The sequence below is a fragment of the Petaurus breviceps genome, unplaced genomic scaffold (genome assembly GCF_028583685.1).
Source record: "Petaurus breviceps papuanus isolate PSGF00001 unplaced genomic scaffold, PetGlider_PUasm1.0 214, whole genome shotgun sequence".
NCBI lineage: Eukaryota > Metazoa > Chordata > Mammalia > Diprotodontia > Petauridae > Petaurus > Petaurus breviceps.
Genome location: NW_027185863.1, coordinates 3,346,638 through 3,366,184, shown reverse-complemented (window position 1 = coordinate 3,366,184; position 19,547 = coordinate 3,346,638).

Below are 19,547 nucleotides of genomic sequence, written 5' to 3'. Positions count from 1 at the left end.
TCTCTGTCTCTCTGTCTTTGTGTGTCTCTGTCTGTCTCTGTCTCTGTCTGTCTCTGTCTCACTCTCACTGTCTCTCTCTTTCTCTGTCTCTCTCTCTCCCTCTCCCTCTCTCTTTCCCTGTCTCTCTCTGTCTCTGTCTGTCTCTGTCTCTCTCTCTGTATCTCTGTCTCTCTCTATCTCTCTCTCCTTTTATACTGCCAGAAACAGACCTACTGAGAAGTGATAGCTGATAGCAAGAACAAGGGAAAAGTTGAAAAATATCTGGCTTAAAAAAATGAACATTCATAGAATTCTGGAAATATAAGGGACTTCAGAAATCATTTTCTCTAACTCCCTTATTTAAATTCAGAGAAAATGAGATGCAGAGAGTTTAGTCAGTCACTTAACAAGCATTTATTAAGCCGTTACTATGTGCCAGGAACTGTGCTAAGTACTGAAGATTCAAAGGGCCAAAACCAAACCAACCCCCCCCCCCAAAAAAAAAGTTCCTGATCTCAAGGAGCTTACAGTCTAATGGGCAAGATGATATACAAACAGCTATACACAAACAAAATATTTACAGGACAAGCTGGTGATAATCATGGATGAAGGGCATTAACATTAAATGGGATTGGGAAAGGTTTCTTTTAGAAGGTGGGGTTTTTAGCAGGGATTTAAGGGAATTCAGGGAAGCCAGGAGACAGATATGAGGAGGGAGAAAATTCCAGATATGGGGACAGCCAGTGAAAATGCCAGGGGTCAGGAAGTGAAGTATCTTATGCAAGGAACGAGTATTGCTGTGTTGCAGAGTATGTGGAAGGGAGTAAAGAACGAGAAGATTAGAAATGTGGGAAGGGGCCAGGTTATGCAGCACTTTGAAAACCAATGACAGTATTTAATATTTGATCTCGGAGGTAATAATAGATCCAGAATGATGAATAATGTGAATAATAAGCTATCATACAGGCGTACATTATTTTATTGAACTTCACAGATATTCTGGGGGTGGTGGAGGGTGGGGAAGGTGTTTGTGTGTGTGTGTGTGTGTTATTTAGGTTTTGTTTGTTTGGTGGGGCTTTTTTGCTTCAGTTTTTTGCTTCAGTTTTTGCTTCAGTGTTTGTTTGAACAAATTGAAGATTTGTGGTAACTCTGTGTCAAGCAAATCTATTGGCGTCATTTTTCCAATAGCATGGGCTCACATCATGTCTCTGTTTCACATTTTGGCAATTCTTGCAATATTACAAACTTTTTCATCATTATTGTATCTGCTATGATCATCTGTGATGAGTGATCTTTGATGTTACTATTGCAATTGTTTTGGGATGCCACAAATCGCACCCATATAAGATAACAAACTTACTTTATAAATGTTGTATGTGTTCTGACTACTTCACTGACTTGCCCTTCCTGTCTCTCTGCCTTTCCTTGGGCCTCTCTGTTTCTTGAGACACAACAATATTGAAATTAGGCCAATTAGTAACCCTATAATGGCCTCTAAGTATTCAAGTGAAAGGATGAGTCAACTGATGTGGCAAACTTCATTGTTGTCCTAATTTAAGACACATCCATGCCAATTTTCAACTGCCACCACCTTGGTCAGTCAACACCCATAAACACTGAGGCAAGATCCTCTATGGCTAAAAGATTATAACTCACTGAAGGCACAGGTTATGGTTAGCATTTTGGGGGGCAAGCGAATATTTTTTAATTAAGGCGTGTTCATTTTTTAAAGATACAGACTATAGTATATGGTAAACAATAAATTTTATTTGCACTAGGAAACCAAAAAAAAATTATGTGACTCAGTTTATTGCAATATTTGCTTTATTGCAATGGTCTGGAACCAAACCACCTATCTCTGAGGTATGCCTGTAATGAACTTGCCCAAGATTATAAAACAAGATGCCCACAAGATTAGAACTAGAACCCAGGTCTTTTGGCTCCTAATCTTTTCCAGTATTTCATGCTTCTTTTTCTTTCAGGCTATTCCCTTTTGAGTCAGAACAAATAACCTAATACACATCATTAGTCCTAAGGACCATTACTGTCTAGTACAATTACTTACATCTATAATTATAATTCTAAGTCATTAAGTAGTATGTCTCATATACTCTATTTAGTAAGGCAAGGGATTATAAAGTATAATTAATAAACATTCTTCACTCAAAATTATAGGTTTTTTTTAACTTTCAGCAGTTTAAACAGTATGCTTTTGGAAAATTTACTTATCCAGATCTAGGATAAAAGTGTAGTTATAGTATTGGATCTACAGCCTTTAAAAATAAAAAATAAAAAATTGCAATAGCCTACTTTTACACAAGGTGGCAGATGTGTTTTTCCTTTGGCTTTTCACTACAAACAGTCTAAGTCAATTCTTTCCATATTCCAAACTGAACTGTGATCTAGTGTCTCTTTTCCCTTTGACAAGATTTTGCAAGTTACCTGTAACTTTGCAAAGGCTACCGTGAGATCATGTGACTAAAGTTTATTCAATAGTTATTTTCTATAGAAGTCACAGCGGACTCAACTCATTTAAATCGATTTCTTATCTCTATTGTTTCCCTACGTTTCCTTCTAGCTCCAAACTTGAGTATTCTAAGTTAAAACCACAGTAGGCTAAAGAAATTTGGGTTGACTGACACATACTTGTTCTTCTAATCTGATAATGTCTGACAAAAAGAAGAAATAAAATGATTTAATGGTAATTCCAGTTAGCATAAAAATCATAATGGTGTATTTTCATAGTAAAGAGAGAGGAGGAATTTTACTTTACATATAAAAATTTTAACAGCCCACTCATTCTTTTTATCAGTCTGCCAGGACTGTCTGCTTTAAGAATCTAAATGATACATTTCCAGGACTATTTTTAGTTGAAATAAAAGTATTCTTTTTAATGTTAAGGAACTAATTTATTTCCATTCTCCTTCTTTTGTATTCCACTACCCTACAATTTATATCTTTCCTAATCAGTCATATTTTTGACAAATAATCTCCTAAATACTTTTCTTTTCACCAGCTCTAAAGAGTAATAAATACTAGGTGTCCTCAAGGCCTCCAAAGGACTATGTTAATTTCCATGCAGGTTACACTACCATGTAAATTAAGTCAGAAATTAAAGATATTGAAACTACTCAATTTTATTAATCAATTTGATTCTGGGATGACTTATCAAGGGATCTGGATTTCCAATCATAGAGCCCTAGTTCAAATCCTAGCCCTTGTTCAAATCTTAGCCCAGTTGCTTTCTTATATGGATTCTATTGGGTGAATCACTTTCCTCTCTGAGCCTCAGTTTCCTCACCTATAAAATTCCCTTCCTACTCTAGGTCTATGATCCTAAAGTCTTATGCTATAATTATATATAAATACAAATAATTATCTTTATCTCCCCTACCAAAGAAAGGTGCTTGGGGTAAGGAATTATGTCTCATTCAAAAATGAGCACTTTATACATAAATGATTGTAAAGATTATTTATTAAATTAATTAACCAATTAATAAGATGTATGCATTTGAATAAATCACTGAATTAGTAAGTGTAATGGAAATGCAAATTTAAAGATCTTCCCTGCCCCTAGGCTAAAGTGCACCTGGAGCCTGGGGTGGGAGGCTTGTTTTTCAGTAGATACTTTTTGATTGGCCAGTGGGTCCAGAAGGTTGTTACATTCTCTGAGCCAGGAGAAGGCTATATAAACCGTGATTTGAGGCTTTGTTTTGGGGCTCACTTTGAGAAGTGTTCTGTGATTTGATCAGATGAGACTCTGGGAAGCCGTTGTTGAGAGCCCCCCCCCCCAGTTTTGAAAAACCCAGATGTTGATTTGGTATGGATGTAATGGTTGGACAGTTTGGAAACCTGTCTACTTGATCTGTTTCTCTGTCTTGATAATTCTGTCTGTATACTCTGAAGTTCGGGGTGCTGACCTTTTTCCCCTGAACGAGGTAAACGATACATATTTGACTGATTAAAGTAAGCTTGTTAACCCATTTTGAATTGCTTTCCTTTAACAAAGCAGATCTAAGAACCTGTGTTGGCAGCCACCCTGGGGATGCTGGGGTGCTTACTGCTACAGTAAGATATATAGATTTATGAGTTACTTAAACTTTATCACACATTTTACCAACACTAAAATAAATTACATTTTTTTCCTTAGTGGAAAAAAAAAAACTTTATCTTGTTTCTAACTTCATTTGTAATTAATTCCTCAAAGATATCTCATCCCAGTGGCTTTAAAATAATGTTTTGCTGCATTAATTTTAAAATGAGGGAAATTCCTAAACAATTCAAATTAATTTGGTCAAATCCAGTCAAATTATACTTGTGGCATTTATGATTTGAGGCTTTTGAATGGTTTCATACTTGACAGGTACACTTGAAACTCTATACCATCATCCAACTGTGGCCTCATCTTATGTTAGTGGAAACTAAGCTGTAGCAGAGACTAGAAAGTAAGTTCTAACAAAGGGTCATAATGCATCCCAGCATTCTTAGTGTCTGCTATAATATTTAAACCTTCAGCAATTCAATTCAGAGAATCACAAGATCTCAGACTTAGAAGATAAAACAGGCCACTTTAGTACAACCCTATCTGAAAAAGAATTTCCTCTATAACATAATTAATAAGTGGTCATCCATCCTTTGTTTGAATATTTCTAGTGAAGGGCAACCCTCTACCTCACAAAGCAGTTCATTCCATTTCAGCATAACTCTAATTGTTAGGAAGTTTTTTTTCTTAATATCAAGCTTAAATCTTACTCTTTGCAATTTCCATCTACTATTAGTTTTGTCCTCTGGAACCAAGAAAAAACTAATGCAATCCCTTGACATCCACCACTTGAAAATATCATGCCCTTTCTAATAGATCATGTCCTCCCTTCTCTTCTCCAGGACATTCCCTAGTCCTACAAGCTACCTTCATATGGTATGATTTCAAGAACCATTACTATCATAGTAGCTCTCCTCTGGTCACTAATTAGTTCCACAATCATAGGTGAGTAACTAACCATTTCAAATCCTCTGTTTTCCTAAATCACAGGGTTTTCTTTGGGAATCTCATTAGACGAAATGTATTCTTTATTCCCAACTCACTTCCTGAGCTCAACTCAGTCTAAACTTGTGGCTGTTAGGTAAAAATGTGACAGGGTTTTGTTCTGTGAGTTTTTCCATATTCCTTACTAAAGACTTCTTTCTCATATTTCTGACATTTGTCTGCCCTCTGCCTTCATGCACATCTGGGAACAGGAGATCTATGTACAGGACTGACTTTACTAACTGTAGTGTCTGGTTTCAGTCTGAGTGAGTTGCGCTGATGGGAAGCTGGAATGAGGGACTGCTGCAACCCTGGGCCTGTGTAAACTTTTGGAAGCAAGTTCCTAATTAAAGAGTCTTCAGGGACAAACTCCAAGTCCACACAGCATTCCTCAAAGGGCAGAAGGTCAATTTAGATGGCAGCATGGCTGGTTGTGGCTCCAGGGCACACATTACGCATATTCCTGGGATTTGTACAGCCCAACTCCTCTGGTTTTAGTCAAAGGGCATTATAGTAGTAATGAGAATAAACCCAAGTTTTACTACAACAAAGTTGTGCCTTAAGCTTTTGGAGGAAAACATATATCAATCAATGTAGAAAATGACTTTAGATAGACCCTATAAATAGAAATCTATATTTTAAATTATATTACTAAGAAGTCAAAATTGGCAAGCAGAACTTTTTAAATCAAGGAGTTGGTAATATTTGGGGAATAAGAGCCAACAGTCATTCCAGTCAACAAGCATTTATTAATTGTTCACTATGTTCACTGTGCTAAACACTTGTAATAAAAAGTCTGCCCCCCCCCAACAAAAAACCAACTCCAAAACACATAAACCAAACCACCATATCTCCCTGCTATCAAGGAACTTCCATTCCAAAGGGGGAATAACTATTTTTCCCATTCATCTAACAAACATTTATTGGGTATCTGTTATGAGCAATGCACTGGACTAGGGTGTCATGGGAATTCTAAAAATGAAAACAGTCCCTGCCCTCTTCAGAATTTTCTTTGTAATGCTAAGTTATAGACATGCAAATGTTTTGGGCAGAACTGGCCTTACGTGAAGAATCCTTTAAGACTAGAGCAAAGGAGCGTCTTCTTGCAATTAAAGTTTCAGGTAAACAAGAGTCTAGGCCTTATATTTCTCTCCTTTCAAGGCAGAACTATGGTTTGGGTCAAGTTCATTATCAACATCCCTACATCCTGTTTATGATGTTGCTGTCATCTCCAAGTCCAGTCATGGTTACTCTGTGTTGTCCTATTTTTCATGGACTTCCTGGAGCATTTTTCATCATAAGTCCTTCAGAATTGTCTTCAATCATTGTATTGCTGAGAATAGCTAAATATTTCACAGCTGATCATCATAAAATATGGCTGTTACAGTGTACAGTGTTCTCCTGGTTCTGCTCACTTAATTTTGCATCAGTTTATATGTCTTCCCAGGTTTTTCTGAAACCATTTCCTTTCTTATTTTTTGTAGGACAATAGTATTCCATCACAATCACATACCACAACTTGTTCAGCCATTCTCCTAATTGATGGGTATCCCCTCAGTTTCTAATTCTTTGCCACCACAAAAAGAGCAGGTACAAATCTTGTTGTACATACAAGTCCTTTTCCTTTTTCTTTGATCTCCTTAGGATTAGTTCTTTGGGCATAGTTCCAAATTACTCTACAGAATGATTGGATCATCTCACAACTCCACAAATAGTACATTAGTCACCTGATTTTTCCACATTACTTCCGGCATTTGGCATCTTCCTTTTCTGTCATATTAGCAAATCTGAGCAGTGTGAGGTGGTACCTCAGAATTATTTTGATTTGCTTTCTTGAATCAACATGACTTAGAGCATTTTTTTAATGTAAACTTTTAATTCTTCTGAAAATTGCTAGCTCATGTCTTTTGACTGTTTATCAATTGGGGAATGACCTCTGTATATTGAGAAATGATGTCTTCATCAGAGAAACTTGCCATATATTTTCCCCCAGTTTCCTTCCTTTCTTCTAATCTTGAGTACATTGGTTTTGATTGTGCAAAATCTTTTTAATTTCATGTCATCAAAACTATCCATTTTACATCCTGTGATCCTCTATTTCTTGTTTGGTCACAAATTTTTCCTTTATCCATAGATCTGACACGTAAAAATTTTTCACGCTCCTCTCATTTGCTTATGAATCACCCTTTATGTATAAATCATGTACCCATTTTGACTTTATCTTAGCAGATGGTGTAAGATGTTGGTCTATGCCTCATTTCTGCCAAACTGTTTTCCAGTTTTCCTACAATTTTTTTTAGTCAAATAGAGAGTTCTTGTCCCCAAAACTTGGATCTTTAAAAAAGTAAACATTAGGTTACTATAGTAATTTACTACTGTCTATTTTGTGCCTAATCTATTCCACTGATCCCCCACAATTTCTTAGCCAGTAGCAGACTGCTTTCATGATTACTGATTTGTTAATAAGAGTTTGATATCTGGTATTGTTAGGCTATCTTCCTTCATATTTTTTTGATTGATTCCTTTAATATTCTTCATCCTTTGTTCTTCCAGATGAATTTTGTTGTTATTTTTCCTAGATCTATAATCTATCAATTTTGGCAGATTGATTGGTATGATACTGAATAAGTAAATTGATTTAGGTAGAGTTGTCATTTTTATTATATTGACTCGACCTACCCTTGAGCATTAATATTTCCCCAATTGTTCAGATCTGTCTTTATTTGTATGAAATGTGTTTTATATTGTATTCATATGGTTCTTGGATTATCTTGGCAGGTAGATCCCTAGATATTTTACATTGTCTGCAGTTATTTAAAATGGAATTTCTCTTTTTATCTCTTTCTACTGGACTTTGTTGATAATGTATAGAAATGCTGATGATTTATGTGGGTTTATTTTGTATCCTGTCTCTTTCCTAAAGTTGTGAATTATTTCAAGTATTTTAATTGACTCTCTAGGATTATCTAATTATACTATTATACTTTCTGCAAAAAATGATAGTTTTGTTTCCTCATTGCCTATTCTAATTTCTTCCATTTCTTTTTCTTGTCATTGCCATAGTTAGCATTTCTAGCACAATATTTAACAATAATAGTGATAATGGGCATCCTTGCTTCACTCCTGATCTTACTGGGTAGGCTTTTAGCTTATTCACATTACAGATAGTGTTTGCTGATGGCTTTAGATAGATATTACTTATCACTTTAAGGAAAGTTCCATTTATCCCTATGATTTCTAATGTTTCTAATAGGAATGAGTCCTGTATTTTGTCCAAAGTTTTTTCTTACATCTATTGAGATAATCATATGATTTTTGTTGTTTTAATTATTTATGTGGTCAATTATGCTGATAATTTTCCTAATGTTGAACCAGTATTGCATTACTGGTATAAATAATACCTGGTCATAGTGCATGTTGACAAGCATTTATTAAACACCTACTATGTGCTAGAAACTTTGCTAGCTCTGGAAGTACAAAGGCAAAACTTAATAGTCCATTTCCTCAAAAAATTTATATTCTATTGTTGGAGAAACAATATATGTAAACAAATGCAAAATATATGCAAATTAATGTCCAGTGGGAACATGTAGGTCTAATATGAATGGCAATTTATTAACAAAAAAAAGAGGATTTCCAGTAGGTACAAAATGATAGAGAAGAATGGGAAAGGAACACCCAAGGATGAAGCTAACTTTGATGGGAGCAGGGAATGTTCATCAGGGAAGAGATTCAATCAGAAGCATAGGAATTCTAAGTGTAACCACAGGGCAATAGATTATCGTGCGCTTCATAGGAGCAAATACAGTATTGATTCAATTATTAGATAGAGGTGGAAAGTAGGTAGCAGTACAGGAAGATCTGACTGGGGCAGCAACCTTGTTCTGTCTTATGATCAAGGAAGCGATTGGGGAGGCACAAAGAGGGATCTCAGGGCGATATGATTCTTTTGAGATTAGGGTTAGGATTAGGGTTTATATGTACCTTTGCCAATAGGCACATCTTGGAGAGGGTAACCAGTTTCCCACCAAGGAGCACTCTGCCACTCTCAAAGAATTTGGGCAGGCCCTGGAAAGAGGTCTTTGAACTCAGTATAGATTCTATAAGAAATATGTCTGGTCATCCTGTCCCAGAGGTGATCAAGAGAAAGATGCAATTTTGCAAATGAAATAGCTAGCTGTGTGCCCAGAGTTAACTAGATACTACACATAGCCTCTCAGGAAGAGCTGTTATAGACCCTAAGGATGAAGATGGGTGAGAAGGAACCATACAGCCCTGAAATGATTATGTGTGATAAACAGACAAGATGAAAAATGGGGACAAACCCTTAAGAGGTCTGCGTAGTCATCCTAACGGAAGATGACATGCAAAGGGCCAGATGGTGACAAATCTCATTTTGCATGGGGAACAACCACAAAAAGATAAGGCAAAGCTATGACAGTGCAGTAGCTGCCAACCTGACATTAATTTCATAGAATATCCTTTTAAACATCTGTCATTTCCACTGACAGGGAGCATTGAAATGAACTCACCCCTGGTTCACTCCTTTGGAACCAGAGGAAATTTAATATCTGCTATTTGGGGCATCTGTGAAACTGGTGAAATGGGAAGTCCTGAGAATGGTTTTGCTGTAATGATACCAAAAAGGAAAGAGCTAAATAGAAGGATAAAGAAATCCTTACAAAAGTAGTGTCAGGGGGGGGAAAAGGTCCCTTAAAAATAAAATTAGGAAGCTTTTATCAAATCTAAATATAGCCTCAGAAATCAGACACCCAGAGCAAGGATTTGCTTGTATATTTTGCATCTGACAACTGTCAAAGCTCAGGAGACAGATCTAATTTGCTCTCATGGAAGGTTATTCGATTTTGGATCTATTAGTTGGAGAACGAGACATTCTTGATTGTAAGACAAGATGTAGGCTAGAAGCCAGTTTTGAAAAGGGGAACTAGGGAAAAGCCAACTGGGTGTTTTTGCCAGACATTGAACACTGCTTACATTGTGTCTGAGATCAGCATGGGGAGAGCAATGCTTCCCTGCTTCCCAGTGGGAGGGTGGGAAGAAGGAAGGTTATCACATTTTTTTAAACGGATATTAAAGATCATCAATATGCCAGCAAATGGATGTAAGAAGAGGTGATCTGCTTGTGGGTACTTAAGCATTTAAGGTATGGAGTTGCCAGGATATATTCATTATTAGAACAATAGAGGAGAAAAAAAGTTTTTCTTCACTCATATTTTGATGGTTTAATGGGACTCATTAATAGAGAAACTACTTAGGAAGACAACGTCCAATTTTCTTTCTCATTGCGAGTGAAGTGGCAAGTGGACTTAAATATAATACTTTATACTCAGTATGGCCTTGAATACTAACTTAGCTCTAAATTAAATGGATGATCTGGGAAACATGGAGCCCCAAAGACTCAGAATTTCTTTGTTCAACTGACTTCTAGAAAATCTATTCAGTAAGATCAATTAATACATATTTAAATATTAGATTAAATGAAATAGTGAATGTGGTGTGAGAGAGGGGAAAAGAAGTCAGGGCACAGAGTATGGTTCAGAATTCTTGCTCTCTCTATATTGTCTGTATGAGTCCATATCAGATCCTATGATTCTATGAAAGGTCCATTTTTGCATGGTTGAGTCATTAAACTCTATTGGACAGGACACATTGCCAATAGGTTCATAACTTTCTTCACTCTTCCCTTTCTCTCACTGCTCTTCCCTGCCACCAACCTCTAATCGGGTTCCAAATCCTGTCAATGCCAAATCCATGACATCTCTAGATTTCCTCCCCTTTCCTCTGCTCACACAGGTACCACTCTACTAGATGATTCAGCAATGTATGAGACATCTGATAGATTATTTTCCTGAGAAAAGAAAATGTCCCCAATATGTGAATTGATCACTGGATTAGGATATTAGGAAGTGGGAAATGAATTACAGATATAATTTATTGGGGTTTTATGGATAAAAGGTAGCAATATTATGGGTTATAACTGCACCCTCATAGGGATTTACATGTGCTCTGTAAATTGCGCCTCTTGTAGCATGACCTGGACATACGAGGCCTTGGTATATGTTGGTAGGGGAAGTAACTAGAGAGATTATCAATAAGATTTGAATGATGCTCTTGGGAGACAGTGTTCACAGGCTCATAAGAGCTGGAAGGGACCCTAGAGATGATCTAATTCCACCACCTCATAAAACAATGAAGAAACTAAGGCAGAGTAGAGAAGTGACTTGTGTTTACTGAGGGTAGTGGTAAGGGGCAGAAGAGCAAACAATACATCTCTTTAAACCAAGAAAGTTATTTTTTATTCTGATATCCTTTGCCTTAGTTTATGGTTGCATGCCTCTGAGGAAGTGTCCATGTCCTCTCATACATCTTCAGCAGAGGGTTCTACCTGACATGCTAGAGGCATTTATCTAGTCCTCTTGACATAGCATAGTTACCAGTTTAGCACTGTCCCTCTTTCCGGTCCATCTCCTCCTTTAGTCATATGTCTCATTGATGATAATTCCATCTTTCACGGTACTTTTTATGTTTAGTTCCTTCTTAGCAACATATTACTTATTCCTGCGTTGCATCTTTCTATGTCTCTTTAAGTGATTCAAAATCTAGGGAGAACCCACCCAAGTCAACAAACATTTATTAATCACCTACTATATACATAATGATTTGATCCAAAACTTCAAAGCAAGTTAAATGTCCAAAAATAAAGAAACGTATAAACAAATTACAGCAGTTTAATGTAATTAGAATGCTACAATGCCATTAAGAATGACAAAAGGATGTGGAAGGCAGTAAGCATTTACATAGAACCTACTATGTACACTGTGTTAAATGCCTTATAAATATTATCTCATTTGATACCTACCAAAGAGGAGGAATACAAAGAAATATGGAAACACCTTAATGGAAAATTTAAAAACAAAAACAAAAAACCTAATCAGTATAAATTTACTATGACCATATAAGAAGAAAAAGTGAAAGAGAATGTAGAAACCAAAAATGCTGAAGTGAATTTGGAGAGTAACTAAAAAGGAATTACAATATCTTGTACATTGAAATTAGTTAAGGTAAATGTTTTAAAGTTACTAAGCAAATTTACTTATTGTATTGAAGATCACTATTAAGTTTTTGCAAATCATGTGCATGCTATGCACACGTAGTATTCATAAATGTTAATTGTGTTGAACTGAGTTACCCCTAGCCATAAGTGATTTCTCTGTCCTCTGGAATCTCCTATCCCTAATTTTATTTATATCTTTTTTATTTCACTTGTCAAATTCAACCTTGCATTCCAGTGATTTGTGGAAATGGCCTTTTCCCGTATAAATGGAAAGCTCTTTAAGAAAAAGAGACCATTAAATTTAGTTTTCCAAATATTTATAAAGAGTCTGCTTTGTGTAAGGCACTGTTTGTTCTAGGCACCATGGGAGAATATAAGGATGTACAGGATTGTCTTTGACCTCAAAGAGTTCATTCTTTAGTGTGTGGAGTTCAAGTGGAGTTTGTGGGGCATTTCTAAGGTAGGCTACAATATAAGCCAAAAGAGATGCGTAAACAAAATGTTTTGGGGTGTAGGGAATGGAGTATGTCATACTCTTTTGCAAAACATATACATGAGATAACATTTGGAAAGCAATTTGCAGACCTTAATTTTTATATGAAACACTATTTTCATATAATAATTACTAAATAAATGTTAGTAATTATTATATGAAACATAGCGTGTAGAGTGCTGATCTTAGGTGCTGCCTCTGACATGCTGGCTATGTGAGTCTGGGCAAAAACAATAATGTTCTACCTGACATTATACATATTTGGTTTTTTGTTATTAATTGTTGTTTTTGCTTTGTTTAGTTTTGAGAATTTCCCTATCTTGTCCAGTCCTAATGCTGGATGACTGGATCCATTTCCAATTCTAGTGAACCTAGGAAGTTTAATTTCTCTGTTTTTTGAACCTGGTCAGGTTCACCCCTCCTCAGGCAGCCTGGTGACCCTCCACCAAAGGCTTGGCATATTGGTGCCAGGATTAATAAAAAATAAAAATTAACTTTAAAAAAGCTTCTCCATTGGCTTTAGCCCCACTACAGCTTAGAATTCCTGAATTTAGTTCATCCACCAGCCTCAGTTTCTCCAGAAGCAGGGACCATTGACATGTACAGTTATTGGTATACTTGTCTTATCTCCTGTATTTGACTGTAAGCTACCTGAGAGCCAAATTGTTTCTGGTTCATCGTTATATCTTCTCTACCCCAGTTCCCCCATATAAGCATATCCATCTCCTTTTACCTGGTAGTTGCTTAACAAATCCTTGAATCAACAAATGAATGAAAGAAAACTGAATTAATGAACAAGAACTTCCAGTTATCTACTGCTTTTAGGCTTATAACAAATGAATGAAGGGTGGGTCTTGGTGGATAGAGGATACCTTAGAAGACAGGTGATAAGGGCAGCTAGGTGGCACAGTGAATAGAGCACCAGTCCTGGAGTCAGGAGGACCTGAGTTCAAATCCAGCATCAGACACTTGGCACTCTAGCTGTGTGACCTTGGACAAGTCACTTAACCCCAATTGCCCCATCAAAAAGAAACAAAAAGAAGAGAGGTAATTCAGAAAGGAGAGTGGTTAGGTAGGTTTGGAAGGTCACACTGGGCATGCACCTGTAACATCAATGAGATATTCACAATGCCCACAGTGGCTATGAATATGCTGGTGTAGTTGTGAATCACAAGATGTAACAGGCTTTTCACATGGAGGACAGAACCAAAGTATTTATTCAAATACCAGAAAACTGAGTCTCAAAACCAGAAAGCCAAATTCATTACAGTAACCACAAAGTTGGCACACATAACCAATGCAGTGAACACCCACATTTCCAAGCCTTCAAAACAAAACAGACTCCCTCAAGCAAGGATCCTCCTCTCTCACTCATGGTAGCTCCTCAGCCTTCACACTGCTTGCTCCCAGAAGTTCTCAGTTCTTAGTTCAGTTCCCAGTTCTCAGTTCAGTTCTCAGTTCTTAGTTCAGTTCCCAGTTCTCAGTTCAGTTCTCAGTTCTCAGTTCTTCTCAGTTCTTAGTTCAGTTCCCAGTTCTCAGTTCAGTTCTCAGTTCTCTTCTCTCTCTCCAGAAGTAGCTGCTTAGCCTCCACACTGCTCCCTCCCAGCAGTTCTGGCTGGCTCTCAGAAGTTCTGAGAAGAAGTTCTGGCTCTCTAGCTTGGGCTTTTCCTTATATATACATGTATATATGTGTATATATATATATATATATATATATACACACATATATATGTATATGTATTAGCTCCTCCTTGTTCTGACCCTTCCTGTTACATCAGCAAGTTCATCCTACTGTGAGATGTTAATACTTGATACAATCATGAACTGAAACAAGGTGCTAAGTAGTTAAATAGCTGAATCAAGGTGTTAGCTACTTCTGTTTCTTAACAACTTGAAACAAGGGGCTAAGTACCTGTTTGTTTACCAATACAAGGGTCATGGAAGATCTTCAAATCCCATTACCATTAAAGCACCCTACTTCAGGATGCATGCCCAATGTAAAGATGACTGAAACAGTGGGAGAAAGGGAATCATCGTGAAAAAGGAGAAAAGATGAACAAATTAACTGGAACAGATATAATGAAGTAAATGAGGGCTGCACACCAGGCCCTGACCAGATAATAATAATAACATCCATAAAGCTTAAGGAGACACAAAAAATAATTTATTCTTCCTCATTTTCTCCATCTTGTTCCAAAATAATTCAGATGTTTTTTGCATTTTTAATGATTATATCAAATCACACTTTATTAAAAATCATTTATATCTATATTATTAGAGCTCAAAAAGCTTTAGTATTTGACTTTTAATTTACCTAGCCAATTTTTATTCTAACTAGAATCTGCTGATTTTAATAAGGCATTTAACAAAATACAAAAAAAGAGGGTTAATTGGTTTATCAAATGTGTTTCTAAGTCTTTTCACCTTTTAATGTGCAAGCATTATCTGACTCCTAAAGTAAATGTTTAGCATTATATCCTTTGTATTGTAAGTTGCCCAGATAACACTTCAGTCAGAAATTGGAATTGATTGCTACATGCTAGTACTGTTATTTGTATCACATTTCACACTGTTTTCTTTCTCCAGACTCTTCACTCATAGTATACCAAGTTTTGTTCTTCCCTAAAAAATGCTAGAAAAATGTTCACAGCATAGAAATTATTATATACTAACATATATGGAAATAATGAATCCAGAGAGTTGAGTTGTTGACTAAAGTATACCCTCTAGAAAAATAACTAGATTTATTCCTTCAAGAGCAGACTGTTTCTCAATGATAAAAGTAGTCCCCAAAATCTGATGTTGGAAAGATCACCCAGATAAATGTAATCAATTGTTTTCCCTCCAAACAGTGCTACATTTAAATTATGTCATATCTGAACCATGTGTGACCAGAAGGCATATTAGCATATTCACCAGGTGGGGTTGGTACTGGTATGATAGGGAATTGTCCTACCTACCAATGTTTCCTCTTACTTTTTAAAGGTGCGAGCAGATGAGCAGATTATATGAACAATAACTGTGAAGACAAAGGAGAGAATCCCTGACTTAGAAATATCTCCTACATAACTTTCCCTGTCTTTTCTTTTGGTTTTCCACTCTGCCTATGATGAAGACCCCATTGCCCTGCCATGGAAGCTATGAAAACATATGGACCTTGTAGAAAACCATAAATTCAATCATTGATTAAACATGCTTTTATTAAACAAGATAGGAAGAAGTTATAAAGATCAGGGTCAATTTAGAGAAACTTTCCCACTGGACAGACTCTCAATCAGAGTTGGCTTAACTAATGTTACAGACATAAGTAGTATGGGGCTTCAGAGCTTTGCCCAAGTTGCCTAAATTTAGAGGAAGCTTACTGCATTTATACTCCTTCAAAAGCATGGAAGCAACTGAATTTAGCATCAACTCAGCAAGAATATTAATTTGAAATAGGGAGCTACTACATAATGTGTTTCCTTCCTTGGCTAACATTAGGTGAGTTCCCCATTCCCTTCATCCTCACTGAAGTTTGGGGTCTCTACCGAAAGGGGATCTGTATTCCAAGATCTCTGTTTTCCAAACTGATTTTAACTTTTAAAGTAGATTTGAAGGTGCATTTTGTGAATATTGTCCTGGGAACAAAAACTGCTAGTTGGAGATCTGACTACTAGAAGTGCCCCACCAAAAGGTATCTTTCCCTCAGGCTTCAAAATGTCTCATTCTATTACATTTCCTGAAATCCCACTAATTAGATTCATTTGGTTTAATAAGCCTTCTTGTTTAAAATTTCAAAACCTCTGGGAAAGTAAAGGAGATTATTTCTTCCTAAAACCTAGCTGAGGTCACTTGCATTACAGAAATAGGAAATTTGATAGAGGAAAGGGAGGTAGGCAATTTGGAAGCATAAGCCTCTCCAGAATGTAGAGCAACTTTTTTAGCTGGGGTGCTGTAGTGGAAGGCTTAAGATAACATATGCACTCAATACCGAAGAATTGGGAGACTAGAAGAAGTGAAGGGGAGATGGGAGCATGCCAAAACTTCACTTATTTAAATTTTTTGCTTAGGGGTGACCCTATGTCAAGGACAGGAAAAGAAATTAGCTGCTTCTTTCTTTTTCCTTCTTTTTCTTCTCAGGATTCAGAATTCAGGTTACAACTGGTAGTATAATTCAACTATATTAGAACTTAACTATTATTTATAATATTCCTTCTGTGGGCAAATATAATTGAACTGATTGTAAAGCTAGCATTCATCAGCAATGATGTGGTTCCCCCAAATACCAATTAAATCTTAGTCTGCCCTAAATATCTGTAGCACCCTCTCTCTGGCTACTCCACACTCAAAAGTTTGATTTCCAGAGTTAACTACCTAGACTTCAAGATACTTTGCAGAACCACACCACTAAAACTATAGCTCACGAATTCCTACTAGCATGTTTACCTTAAATAATCAGCTAGTAGAGACAATTAGCTTAGAATCATAAAGGAATTTATAGGGATAACATCTTAAAAACAATAGTAATACAGCACAACTTTTTCCCTACAAACCTCGGGTGCCACAATCTACCACAACTACACATGATGTCACTGAGAAAAGTCATAACAAACATAAAGCACAATAGTAGAGAGGGTCATACATAGAGAACGTGATGTCCCAGACCTTTCATCTCTTGTACTGCAGGATCCCAATGTCTTTTCTCGTCCATGGCATTCTCACACTACTCCCCCTGGGCATATCTTTTCCAGGAGGCCTGTTCAGCTTAGTTCCCTGGACCTGTTTCTCTCTGAAACTCAACTCCTAACTCTCAGTGTTAACTCTGTCTTGAAGCCATCTTCTGGCCTCGTCTTTGCTGACAGCATCACACTCCTCAAAGGTGTCTCTTGGCATAGCTCCTTTTCTAATTAGTGTGTCTTTTCTTTCAAATGGACCACTAAGGGCATGACTAAGCCTTCAGCTGGTCAGAGGCTTGTTGCCCCCTAATTCCATCAAATGTCACTGAAGAATTTTGCCTTTATTTAAGATCTAAATATATCATTGTCTATTTTACCTACCCCCTTATATCCTGAGATTTGGTCTGGGGTGGGGTGAGTCAGTTGATCAGATCTATTCCTTTTAGAGGGTATTATGTATGTATGTATGTATATATATACATATATATATTTGTGTGTGTGTCTGTCTTTGTGTGTGTATATGTATAACTATATTTAATCTCCATTTTAAATATGAAAAAACAGAGACCCAAAAATGTTAAGTAACTTGCCCAAGTTCATGCAGCTTAGAATCCCAAGGCAGAATTCTATCTCAGGTCTTCCTGAAAAATATACACTAATGTCACACTTTTACACTGCTATATGGAAGGCAATATACAAGGGATACTTTCATCTTTTTAATACTTCAACAAACTGTGATTTAATCAATGTCAGCACTTCCTTCACCAGCATAGATTGTAATCCCTCTAGGATATAGTAGATATTTTTAAACAGCTTCTGTGGCTAAACAAAATTCATCACCTTCTTGCCAACCTTGTGATGAAGTTATCTGAATTAACTAGTACAGTCTTTGGAAAATGGGCACATAGCCTGTTACAGAGCCTAAATCTGAAACTTTTTTTAGCTTGGTAAGACTGGTCTGGGCTTGTAAATCACCCCCCTACCCCTACTCCTATTGCCTTTGAAAACTAAGGGTTAATTTCACATTACAACAAAGTGTTAGACTGGGATTTTAGTGGAGGAAGTAATGGGGATACAAAAAATGAAATAAGTAGTCCCTGGATTCATTCCTTCATTCATTCAACAAACCTTTATTTGCCATTCTTGTGCTATGTTCTCTACTAGCTTCCCTGAAGGCATGTAACTAAGTTCAGCCATTAGACCAGAAGTTCCTCAAATTTTTCATTTCATGGCACCCTTAGTGACTTATTAATTTTTTTCACAGCCCCTATAGGCCAAAAGCAAAAAGAAAAGCAAAAATAAAGCTCTAACAGTTGTATTTGTCAAGTTCTTAGGTCTGAACAACTTAACAAGTATTTTTGTCCTAACAACTTAGTAGCCTTTTGAAAAAAAATAATACACATTTATTGAAAGAAAAATAATGTTTTCACTTCTTTCCTAAATAAACACAATTACTTATTAATGGGATGTATGAATCTGTTGGTCACTAATCAGCTTTTCAAACCTTGAAATCATAATGAATATGTGATTTTTGCACAGTACTTGTTTCTTATCACCACAACTGCTAAATACTCAGCTTCACAAAGCTATGATACCACAAATGAGAAAGTTCAAAAAAATTATTTGTGTAGCTGAAAGTACAAGTAAACAAAAATATTTCTCCTTTCAATAACAGCATCAAAAGGAATGAAGCATGATCTAATATTGAAAGTATGAATTAATTCACTATTACAGGTTAAAGAAAAATCAGAACTTAGAAATTAAATATCTCAAAGAATAGAGAAAAACTATATTCTTTTCTAGAAAAAGAGGAACAATCATGATCACTGTAGTAGATTGTGGTTGTGGTTGTCCATTTTCCAAGAGGACCATGACATCAGGGAGATTGCAACTGACTTTGATTTGAGTGAGGAAGGGTTGTGCAAAAGTCACCAGCCTTACTTTCTCCTCCACAGCCATCTGGATCCAGTGGCCAGATATTGATTAGGATGACTGAAGATGGCCCAGGATAGTGGGAGACCTTGGCCCTTTTAAGTTAGGGTTCTCACTTTGAGTGAGGCAATGCCTGTTCAGTGAATAGGCCTCTTTAAGAAGTGAGTCAAGGGATGGTCCCTTTAATAATAATAATTAATAATAATAATAAATCAAAGTGGGAGGGGAAGATCCTTAGGGTTGCTTCCCAAAAGAGAAATGATTACTATTTACATTCACTCTGAGCCAGGAGGGCCCCCAAAATCACCATTTAGTGGTACTTGGGCAGGGACCTGTTGTTGTCCAATTCGTAAGATCCAGAGTGAATTGGGTTTAAGACTTGGTCTT